This window comes from Myzus persicae, unplaced genomic scaffold (assembly GCF_001856785.1).
Source record: "Myzus persicae strain clone G006 unplaced genomic scaffold, MPER_G0061.0, whole genome shotgun sequence".
In the NCBI taxonomy this organism is placed as follows: Eukaryota; Metazoa; Arthropoda; class Insecta; order Hemiptera; family Aphididae; genus Myzus; species Myzus persicae.
Window position 1 is genome coordinate 410,208 of NW_019101180.1, and position 13,046 is coordinate 423,253.

At 27.4% G+C, this 13,046-nt stretch overlaps 1 long non-coding RNA gene across 1 annotated transcript; it reads right to left on the reverse strand.

The window, feature by feature from the left end:
* Positions 1-5,866: 5,866 nt before the first annotated feature.
* On the reverse strand, positions 5,867-8,487 carry LOC111028080. Its single transcript, XR_002603874.1, has 3 exons — positions 8,153-8,487; positions 7,933-8,078; positions 5,867-6,417 (listed from the first exon to the last, which is right to left on the reverse strand). It is a non-coding gene; the product is annotated as an uncharacterized LOC111028080 (long non-coding RNA).
* Positions 8,488-13,046: the final 4,559 nt, after the last annotated feature.

Consider the following 13,046-nt stretch of genomic DNA (forward strand, 5'->3'; position numbering starts at 1 on the left):
TACGTTCTAGTATTCATTTTTTATGATGCCATACCTACATAATATGAAACTATATTTTTTTGCTGTTTTGAGAAAAATAGTATGTATTAAATAAATATTTTCTCAAACAGTCATTCCTATTTAATCCTTTCATTCAAAATATAATATTATAGAATGTTACAATATTTTATTTTATATTTTATTAACTATTATTATGATTTATTATTACAGAAATGAAAAATATACATTAATTGTTTAAGATAGTCATTGGATTTTAAAATGGTATAAATAATTTAGCATTGTGAAAATAAGACGTGTTGTTAGGTATACATTATTTTTAATTTGTATACATAGGTAATATTTAAAATGTTTAAAAACTGGGACATAATTTTCGCTATAGAACACCAAACTAAAATATTTGTTTAATTAAACAGGACTGTCACTGTTTGAAAATGCATAAAATGCGGAAATATTCTTTTATCTGTTTCTCTCACTCTATCTTCCTGTATCTAGCTCTCTCACTCCCTCTCATCGTATGTCACCTCCCGTAGCACATAATTCCAGAAAACATTTGCAGTTCAACTCAGTAAACTGCAGTCTGCAATATCTATGAAGATGCCTATACAAGATTATAAGTCATGTAATAGTCAGGTATAAACTATAGTCTTTATTCTTAATTTATGACCTAGGTATACCTACAAGCTTTCAAATATCATACTAATCTCGTACCTATTTTAATAAGCTATTATACAATGGAGGTAAAATATAAGGTATAACTAACGTTTAAATTGTTTACACAGATATATAGGCAACCTTAAATTAAATAATTACCGTCGTTCTTGTTTCACAATATACAGTCATTCAAAAGTAGTTATTAATTTATTATACCTATACTCGTTCGATTATGGTACAATTATTAATTACCTACCGTCGATACGTATTTTTCCCATTTTTAAATGCCCCTCATAATATAAACCTAATAAATACCTATAAATCTTAAGATCACATTACTTGTTTATCGGTTGATAGGTATGATGTGAAAATCATTTCTAAATTTCGTGACTAATTGCAGCAAGTAAGTAGGTAATATCGCGTATTCACGTCGAAAGTAACACATTATCATATTATAGCCAGATAGCCTCTATTACATGATATATGATATTGATATAAGTGCACCATAATAGGCTAAATATTAAATAATGATTATCGTACATTGCAGTGCACCATAAAACAAATAAGTAATAACAATGAATTCTTCAATTAACCTATTAAATCGTATTATTTTATTTATTTACGTCACACTTAACATTGTGTTTCGAACAATACTCAATGCTTGTCGTGTGTAAGCTAGCATGTATATTGTATATTTGTATATATTATGTTATCTGTACATAGGAATAGAGATTTTTATTTTGTATGTATCAAACGCCGTGTAATATAATACTTTAGAATGAAGTTTGTGCATAACACCTATACATACATCCCCTAGGTTAAAATGCAACTGTACTGTCTGTACATATTACATTATAATTGGTAGGTACCTTTAAAGTATATAATTTTGATAATATTATTATAGTCCTAGACGTTAGGTTATTATTAACCTTCTAAAATTGGTAGGCTGTCCACTTGTTTGTATTTTATATAACACAAGGTATAGCAGATGTATTTACGATGATGTCGATAACTTATAAATACATTGAGGATTGCCAAACATGAGTTCAACTTCAAAAGATTAAGGTACGATAGTAGATTGATGATGGTATTTTATCAAGTATAATCTATTATTCTTACTAAAATTTATTTTCTAACAAAAGTAATGTATTGGTGCAGTACATGCGTAACATCGTATAAATTGTGCATGATACCTTTCCATATAATATTTGGTCATAGGTACCATACATATATCGTATAAGTGAATAATTAGTGATTTCCATAATATTTTACGTTTAGAGCAGTGTTTCCCAACCGGTGGTCCGCGGACCACCGGTGGTCCGTGGGCCAGTCATAGGTGGTCCGCGGTACCTTTCTTAGTTTTCTATTAAAACTGCAAAATGACTCTGACTGCAAAAATATGTTTGATTCTGGTATGAACCTTGAGGAATTTTGGTGCAGAAGGGTAACATTACATATTCAACTACGGGAAATTGCCTTACGTTATTTAGTAGTATTTTCAACAACGTATTTGTGTGAACAAGGATTTTCCAGTCTACTTGTGATCAAAAATAAACAGAGAAATCGCTTGGACGTAAGTGACGACATGCGTTTAGCCATTAGCAACATTCATCCAAGAATTGAAAAACTGGTCAAAGAAATGCAGCCACAAAAATCACACTAAGTAAATTTTTAGTAAAGTTTAATAATTAAATAATTATATATAATAGTTATTACAGTAAAATCATAAAAATTTTTCAATAAATTTTGTGTATTCTTGTTAATGAGCAAAAAAAAAAAAAAGGTCTTCCTAGTTTGTGTAAAATTGAGGAGGTCCGCGACCTATAAAATATTGTGGAAGTGGTCCGTGGTGGTAAAAAGGTTGGGAAACACTGGTTTAGAGGATATCAGCACAATATTCGTATTTTCCCTCTCAAACTCGAGTGCAATATATACAAAATGTACACACTTTAAATTATTTTTTGTGATTTTTGAGTGATCTCGGTGAAAAATCTCCTACGTAAGTACATATTAACAAAATTATAGTCTATAGAGCATAATATTTTTTATGAAAATGTGGTCGGACAATTTCAAAACTTCTCAGTCTCAATATCTTAATTATTTAATATATATTTAAGTACTCGTAATCGTGGCTCAAATAAACTCATATACATATTCATAATAAAGTTTTAATGTATATTGAAAAATAGATTACGGGCCTCGGCACCACTGAGCCAAGGATTTACAATAATATTTTGTTATTACATTTTTTCTTGATCTTAAATACAGTGGGAACTCGATAAGTCGAACCGCGATATGTTTATTTTTGTTTTTTCCGATTATTTTAAAAAATACTGAGAATTTTCAATCTCAAACTCCCAAAAATACAACTAGATCCAACTTAGTATTTACGTCTGGAATTATTAAAGTGGACAAAATAAAAATTTAATTAATTTTCAAGTCTCCCCTCCCCCACCAGGGAACAGATATTCAGTGGGTATGTTTGATTTGTATTGTTTTGTTTACGACTTTACGAGTGATGTCACATTCCATTACTGTTTGTGTAAATATACATACGTCATCGGAAATTCACCGCTTGTACCAGCCAAAACCTACCCACGTTGCATTTCGGCCTACGTGATACCAGCAATGAATTCTGTTTTTTCCAAAATCAAGATAAGACCAAAATGTTCGGGGTCGAAAATGGGCATACTATTATAGATATATAATATGTTATATACATAATGTATGAAGTGTAGGTTTTTGTACATTTTTAATTTCATTATCATAAGTTGTACGAGTGACAAGGAAATGAAAATAGGTCTCCTTGAAAACGAGTGTTCATAACAACGCACAATTGAAATCGTTTTGGCACATGTCTTGAATTTTTAACTTGGTAGCCGCTACTCGCAGGCCGCAGCATGGGTATAGCATATGTGCGGAAACGGCACAAGACTACAAAAGTAATGCCTAAGTAGTAAGAACCACCTACACACCAACTATATTGCAGACTTGCTACAAGATACACCGTACATATTCTTAACATGAACAAATGAACAATTATATTTAAATGCTGTGTTTGTTTTAAATAAAGCTTAAGTGTTCTCGATCATAGTTTATTCAACTCTTTTTTAGACTCTATAATGTTTGCTTTGACACCGATCCGAAACCGGTTAATTAAAAACCATATTAGTATTATCTACAAAATTGCAATCGGCCTTTATCGGATATTAGGTAACATTTTTTTATACAAAAGTCAAATATAACACGCCCATGAACATATTTTTAAATTGCAACAAATTAACTAAAATCATTGTTCTTTATTTAAACATTTAATTTCGTCTAAATTTGAACATATATATACTAAAAAAAGCTGTATATACATATTTTTTAGATTTTTTTGGTTACAGTATACACTATTAATAGTTCGACTAAACTTCTTATGAAAAACTGTGTTTTGAATTTTAAATAATTGGCTATGAAAATTGAACATTTTATAAATTTTTAACTACAAAATAGGAATACAACTTTGCAAATTCTTGAGACTTTGTAAAACTTTAAACATTAAATGATTATAACAAAATTGTTCCCAAGTATCGTTAGTATTTTTTAACTGCTATCATAAAAACTTATGGGGAACCTTGTATTAAGTGTTCAAGATTTCTGACCAAACACATTTTTATTATCGATGTTTATAGAAAAAAAAATTTTAATGCCTAGAAATAACTCGAAACGAGTTAAAATATTTTGAAAACGATATCATATATATTCATAAAAAATCGTTTTAAAATTTGAATTGAAAAAATGAAAACTTGATCATATTTTATTGAATAGCAAAAATACTGTAGCAATTTTATAATATAAAATGTATTATATTGAATTGAATTGTTGATATAATTAAGAAATAAGATATCACCGCAATTCTACATTTTTGAGAGATGTTGTTGAAAATGTTGACTTTGATATTAGGTATACCTACTAGACGAATGTTCCAAAGTAGATGGTTTTAATGTTAGTATTATTACATAATTAAAATTTGAATATAGTATAATATGTATTAATGAATTACTTATTTCAAAGATAATGATGTATTATATATTATTATACCAATTATTTATTAAATAAATTTAAAAAGACTTTTATTTTAGTGACTTTGTAGGGGTTATTGATTTGTCTTAGTGGTTAAGTTTATTAGGCATTTAGGCAAACAATAGTATACGGTGGAGGATGTTTTCAAGTTACAAAAAAACACTGAGCATAACTAGCCATCCCCTCCGACCTTGCCTGGGAAAAAGTTGTGATTGAATAAATGTCATTTTAAGTGTAAATCATATTGTATTTTAATTTATAGCCATCCAACCAGGTGTTGCCAATAAGACTCGCTAGAGATTATGCAAGTAATATATTATCAGGTAGGCAATCTACTACTATTTTTATAGGCTATTATTTTTTCTTACTTTTCATTGATTAATATTTAATGTATAACTTATTATATTTTTATAATGAATTTGATTATTATTATTTTAAAAAAGATTAAAAGAATTTTACTATCACAGTGGAAAAATTTGGAGCCTCTTTGGTAAAAATATATATAAATATAATTAAATAATTTTTTGATTTTCATCATTGATTTAAGTGTAAAAGTACCTGCCTAGAAATATTTATTTATTTACACACATACATTTTTTATTTTAAATTGAAATACCTATATTATATTACTACATGTATGCAATTTTTCCAGCTTAAAATTAAATTCTACATTTTATAAGAAAAAAAGGAACTGATTTTTAATCAAGTTAAGTAACTTTTTTTCTAATATTAACTTATAACTTTTACAAGTTAAAAAAAAAAGTAACTTAACTTTTACCTAAATTACATTTTCTATATTAATTTAACTGAACGAGTTCAAAAAATAGTTAACTTGGACGAGCCTTGGAATTTGTCTTGTAAATTAAATTTTATTCAGTCTTATGTTTTTATTTTATTTTTACAGTAAAAAGTAAATTTTATTACATACTACTAAACTTGTTTATTTTATAAAATAATACTTCCAAACTACCTTAGGTGTACAACTACCATTATATTTCCAAGACACCTGGTTTAATCTTCTGGTTTATCTTAACTATAGCAATTTTTAAATAAAAATGTGTGTATTGATATTATATTTTTGACATTCAATTAACATTCATTTCTATATTTATTAGTAAGGTGTTTATTATTTATCAGGTAAAAATAATTTATTAAAAGTATAAGAAATATTTTTAAATTTAAAACAAAAATTAAATAATTTAAATAAAAGTTGATAATTTTTTTGTGGAGGAAAGCACACTTTAATTACAAATCTTTGAAAATGGATCAAACAAGCTAAGTCAGGTATGAGTCTAGAAGATGGTGAACTGTTCCCCTCTGGTTTTTGTTTAGCCACTTTAAAACCTTAGCCGATCAAAGTTAAGTATATTATCAGGTTATATGAAATAATCTTGGAAATGTTAAGGTAGTCTTGGAAACATTTAAGTAGTCGAGATAACTCGGACGTACCAATTAAATTAAAAACTTTAAATATAATGAATTTTATTGATCGCTTCTTGTTTTAATGAATGACTTCAGCAATATGTTTATGCTGCTTAAGAGACCATAGTTATCATACATTAGCTTTAACTTTTCAAAATAATATGCTGAGTTAATTTCTATCTTAATATCAGTGTGGTCGGCTATAAATTTTGCAACATAATTATTTGCTTGTAACCGCTTGTAACTTCTTGAACAGCTGAAGATCTTTCTTTAGAACTAAAAAAAAATGAATATTTAAAAATAGGTAACATCATATATTTATGTTTTAATTAATCATCCTTATTTTAGAAAACTTTTCAAATTTGGTTACTTCTTTAAAAACGTTCTGCTATTTTGCAATCTGAAGCAATTAAAATGTTATCTAGATATATTAAATTAAAAATTGAATAAATATTTTGATTGATAAAATAACTAACAATAAACTAGGTTTAAATTTGCACGTTTACATACATTCTTTTTGGCCATTTTCAATATAGACTGGTAAGTATCAATATCTATATTTTCTATATCTAAAAATGAATTGTATTTAACCATTGAAATTTAAAATATTTTTTTCTGAGTAGTATACATAAACAGTAAAGATTAATTTACCTCGTGTTACATTAAATTAACTTATAAGTTAATAACTTTATATTTGATGTAATTTTAAATGCTTGAAAATCAAAATTGACTATTGATTCTGAATTGTTGGATCAATGATACGCAGAAAGTCAACTTATTAAAGTTAATATATCCATTTGAGCTTTAAATAATGTAATATACCGAGTTGAGTAAGTTACTTTTAAAAGTAATTAAGCTACTTTACTCGTTACTCTGATAAAAAATACTATAAAGAATCAGTTAGCTATATTTTAAATATATAACATACAAAAATTGAAAATGTTGGACTATTAAGATATATTTCTGTTACGTATTTTCAGAATTAAAATGTGATTTATTTAATTAACTTTTTTTGTAATTTATGTGGTTCAAACTATTGAAAACCGAACTGTTACAATTTAAAACAAAACAAAATAAACATTTATATTTATTTGTATACTCAATACTCAACATTTTAGACATATTGTATAGTATTAATATTTATTATGGTGATTATTGTTTTTATAAACCACAATACTCAAAACAAGCTGAAATGGTAATGTGTTAAATTATAGGAATTACTTATCAAAAAAAATATCTATTACATTTTCGGTCATGGAAATAATTTGAACACATTTATAGGGAATGGATCTCAATGCAAATTTAATTTATTTCTGAATATCCTATAACAATGCTTCTTAAGTAAGAAATTTATTTCATAGGTTAGAGAATTGAAAACTGAAACTTTTATTTTGCTTTTTTAGGTTTTTTAATGCATTAAATTTTTATTTTTACATACTTCATAGTATTATCACAAAATTTGATAAAATGTATTTTGATTTAGTTCTGAAAAAAAAATTCTATTTCTATTTTTAAAACGCATTAAGTAACTTACACACTAAACAATTGATAGCGCATGTTCCTATCTTAGTATGTAGGCGATTAATCACACAAAATAAAGTTTTTTTAAAACTATTTTTCTTGTAAAGTGCATTTAACTATATTTTTTAAGTTATTTTTTCAATGTTTAAAATAATTTTTAGGGGATTTCTTTAAAGCTTTTTTAAACTATTTTTTTTATATGTGCATTAAATTGTATTTTCTAAATATTTTTTTCTGTGTTTAGTGAATTTAAATCAATTAGGTACCTACACATTATAAATAAGGTTACGTTGTTACATTAATGTGTTACTACTGAACACCGGTAATATCACACGGACATCCAACTCCTGTCCAGTGAGTATGTTTTTAATAGCAGGATCTTTTATTTTGATAGTGGTTCTTATATCTTGCCATACCTAAAATATAAGTAATTAAAAATGTAATAATAAAATATCAACAAATTCAACCTGTTTAAAAAAAATGTATCTACCTTTTTCCATTCATAGGAATGAATTTAGTTCTTTTTTGTGACAGGCAATGTATTCAGGTAATTCATTGGAAAATTGTAACCACATTTATTTGGCGATTTTGTATGTAAAGTTTGTGAAAAACTTACCATCCAATTTAGTGTCTTGTAAATTGTAAGTCTCGTTTAGACATTGTACAAGAAATATGTAATTTAATAACACCAGTAAAACTACTAAAACCACTTATGATAATATTATAACTTATATTAACTGTAATATCTTTAGACTTACACTTTAATAGCTTTTATAGTAATACACTATAAGTCTTTATAGTAGTATTATAATATATTAATATCAGTTTTTTAGTCAGAATCTGATAGTTGTTAGAAAATGATAAGAGCCTAGGGTTCGATAATATCTCAAATGTTATCATTACCAACCTCAACCTTCCCTAATATAGCGGTTTTGGATCGTAATATTATACTGAATATGTCTATTACTCCTAACAAATATCTTATAACAATTTACTAAAATTATAAATTGACATTTTGTAATTTCAGATCGTAATATACCTACCTATAATACAATAATAATAAAATATTATCACAATGCAAGATCGCCAAGATAAGAAAAAAAAAATAATGAATTCTTAAAAATTAAATTACAATATTTGAACTACATCTATTTGAAATTACAACGACATGGAACATGGGGGTGCTTACATTTGATCTGGGGATGCTTAAGCAGACCTTATAGCTTTCCCATAATCACGCCACTGGAAAACATAACGTTTTGTGAAAAATATAATTCAGAATTTTCCCCATCAAGCCGAAATCAAGGAATTCGTACAATGCTAATTTTTCCAAATCGTATGATATAAATCAGTGAGACAAAGTATATGAAATTTAATTATTATAAATTAAAATGTATTTTAACTTCATATGCATTTGTCTACGCGAAGAGCTTAGCTGTTTAATAGCAAAGGGGCCAGAAACTACTTTTAAAAAAAATGGATAATTATAGGTAGTTTACATAAAAGTAGTAGGTAGTTATAGTATAAAAGTATATAATATACTGTATATTGAAATAATGTTTAAAATAGTATGGTTGAACACAATAATTTATTGACACATCCACCTATTTTCCACACAAGGTTCAAATAATAATTTCAATAAATAAATAATAAATAATCAAATTCAATCTTTTATCTAAAAAGTGGGCACCTAAGTCGATGTTGTCGTTCTGCTGTACTGGTTTGCAAGTGAGTCATTGTAATGTATGGTGTAAAATTTGAGCTCAATGGTATGAAATCATTGTAGATATAGGAAAAACGATTCTGAGGGAAGACGGTCAGTAAGCCTATATTACATTATTACTTAGTAATAATTTAGTATACATTTGATGATACTATCGTGAAAAAAAAACTCATGTTGTAAATTTAAAGTATCTACAGTTATTCATTTTTGAATTACAACGAAATAAAAAAATCGTTACATGAGAAATCGAGTGAACATCCAATATTGTAGATATTTCAATTTCAAATTCTTATAAAAATGTTATTTGACTTTAAGGTAGAAATTTTTATTTTGATATAGGTAAGCAAAATTTATGAGGAATCTTGTATTCAATTTTAAAATCTTAGGCACAAAAAGAAAAAATCTTATACACTTCTATTCCAAAACAATTTTGCTATTTTTCATGATTTTTACGAATTTTATTAAAATTTTAAATTCAAATGCTCATAAAAAATTAGTTTTACCATCAATTTTTTTTTAAATTTCTACTTACAACAACTTACGAGTTTTTTGACAGAGAGACAATTTTTTTCAAAAAAAAAACTAATAATAACTGAACATTTAATATGCCTATTGGCTATAAATAGTTCAACATGAGTCAAACTTTTTATACAATTTTATGGTGTATAGAAAATCCAGTAAAAATGTCATGAATCTAGGTTATTTTTTTTTAGAGTTACATCAAAAATTTAAATCGATTCTAGGAAAACTGGGTTTCCGTAAAAATTCCAGTTTTTCCTTAATTTATTGTTTGCTTTTTATTGAAAACTATTGGGAATTTTTAATTTTGGCTCCCAAAGAAACAACTAGATTCACTTTCCTGACAGAAAAAATGCTATTGAAAAAAATCGAAGCTTTACTGTCCCAAACGGTTATGACAGACACAAAAAAAAACACACACATCACTGTAAAATCAATATATTACTCTCTAAGCTCGTAATCTAAAATTCAGCTTGTGAACCGTATAATGTTCATGCTTGAAAAACTCGAAGAGTGTAGTCAGACTTGAAATTTTGACACAATTAGGTTATTTAGGTACACATTGTCGCATTCGGATACATTGTACACACATGCATTTACATAGATACCTGCCTTATTACGTACTCGATATCATCAGTATAGAAAGAAAGTTGGAGACTTCAATGTTGAGCTAGTGAAATTAATATGAAACTTTTCCTTTATCAGTAAATATTATGTGTAGGATTTGTAGATTTGTGTATATATAATATTATGTATAAAAGATATAATTTGGAGCAGCTATTGTAGTAGGTATTAAAAACAATTTTCAGAGCTTATCATTTTGAACGTCACTGAGATTATTGAATGTTACACACACTTTCACACTTGGACTGTAAAATTACTAAGTTGTAAATTGAATACACATATTTAATAAAAAATAGAATTTTTTAAAGAAATAACGTGTACTATTGACATCAGACCATCTTATTACACAAAGTAAGGGTTAGGGATTTACGATGCAAATATTGAACTATATACCTTTATAATATTATCTGTAAAGACCGGGTTTTGCATAAAATGCTTGTTGTTATTTTCAACATCATATACATACAGACAATGAGTGTCCACAAATCATTAATTGATTAAATATCTAAATTTTATAGTGCATATTTTCGTATATTCTGACGATCTGACGTTAGTGCATGTTTCACATATTTCTTCATATTTTAACAAAAAACCGTGCAAATATACACCTAACGATCTAAAAAGGTGCTGAGCAAAAAAAAAAAACAGATTTTAGGTACGATTTATATAATATTAATATCAAATATTTTGCATCTCAAAGAATATTCGGACGCTAAAAATAGGTTATGTTATTGTTTTTCCAAATAACATACTACATTAAATTTTTCGTACTTTTGTCCTATTTATATCAGTATATCACCAATGTATCTACTATTTAATTTTAATAAAATATTTTTTAGAATGGATCAATTTGTTTGCTAAGCCGGATAAACCTCCTGACCTCCCAACATCCTATAGACCTATAAGTCTATTACCATACTTCTCAAAAATTTGTGAAAGACTCATTCTCAAACGTATTTATCCGCACGTAATAGCAAAAAATGTACTCCCGTCCTCACAATTTGGTTTTAGAGCCAAACACAGCACAGTACACCAGGTCCATAGAGTAATTGATGCAATCTCTACCTCCCTTGAAAGCAAATGCTACTGTACTTGCGCATTTTTAGACATCTCCCAGGCTTTTGATAAAGTTTGGCATGAAGGTCTTCTATTCAAACTACGCAAATTTCTTCCTCCTACTCTATTTCTACTAATGGAATCATATCTTACTGACCGACATTTTCAAATACGTCAAGGTTCCGCCACCTCAAATATAGCCACAATTAGTGCAGGAGTACCCCAAGGAGGTGTTCTTTCTCCTATCCTATTTAATATTTATGCTGCCGATCAACCTTCCTCACCAAATACTATTGTTGCTGATTACGCTGACGATAAAGTCATATTGTCAGTACATAATGATCCACTAATTGCTTCTAGAAATTTACAATCACATCTAAATTTACTCTCAGAATGGTATGCCAAATGGAAAATTAAATTAAATAACAACAAATCCATTCACACAACTTTCACCCTAAGACACGGACACTGCCCTAACGTAACTGTAAATAACTTACCTATCCCTGCTCTTGACAATGTTAAATATTTAGGACTAAACCTCGATAAAAGACTAACATGGCAAAATCATATTCGGAAAAAAAGATTAATACTTAATGCCCGCTCCCGTTCTCTAAAATTATTACTTTCAAAAAATAAATTCTCTTCTTTAAAAACAAAACTACAAATATACAAATCACTTCTGAAACCCATATGGACATATGGAATTCAACTATGGGAATCGGCAAAAAAATCAAATCTAAATAAAATTCAGGCCTTCCAAAATATTACCCTTCGTAAAATCACAAATGCACCACCCTTCGTCTCTAACCTGACCCTACACAAAGACCTAGGTATAAAAACAGTAGAGGAGGAAGCTGCTATTTTCTATAAAAGATTCTATTATAAATTAGAAAACCATGTAAATCCTCTAATAAAAGGCTTACATATCCCGTCACTTCCTGGAAATCCCCGTCGCAGACTGAAAAGGAAATGGTGTAGGGATCATCTAACCTAATCCTAATAAGTTATAATAATCACATAATAAACAAGCTAAGTACTACCGTTGGGTGGCTTCTTACTCACGTAACCCCTTAATGCTTTGTTACCCCTATCTCACATATACTTATTGTGCTTATCTGTATAGATTGTATATTTCTTGTAAAAAAAAAAAAAAAGAATGGATCAATGATTAAAAATTAAATTAAAATTTAACAAATTATACATTATTGTATTACATATTTGTTATATTATACATCTTACATTTTGTTTATGAGAATTTTAATAAAACTAATAAATAATTATCACTGCAAAATTAAAATCAAATATAAAATGTAATAAAAATTGAAATTTTATTTTGCATTTTTTTCTTGCATATTTTGACTTTTTTAGTGCATGTTTGCATGCATATTTTTAAATTTTAAATTAAAGCGTTTAGCTTTCACGTGTTTACCGTAGACTACACTACAATAGAAGCCAGTAAGTA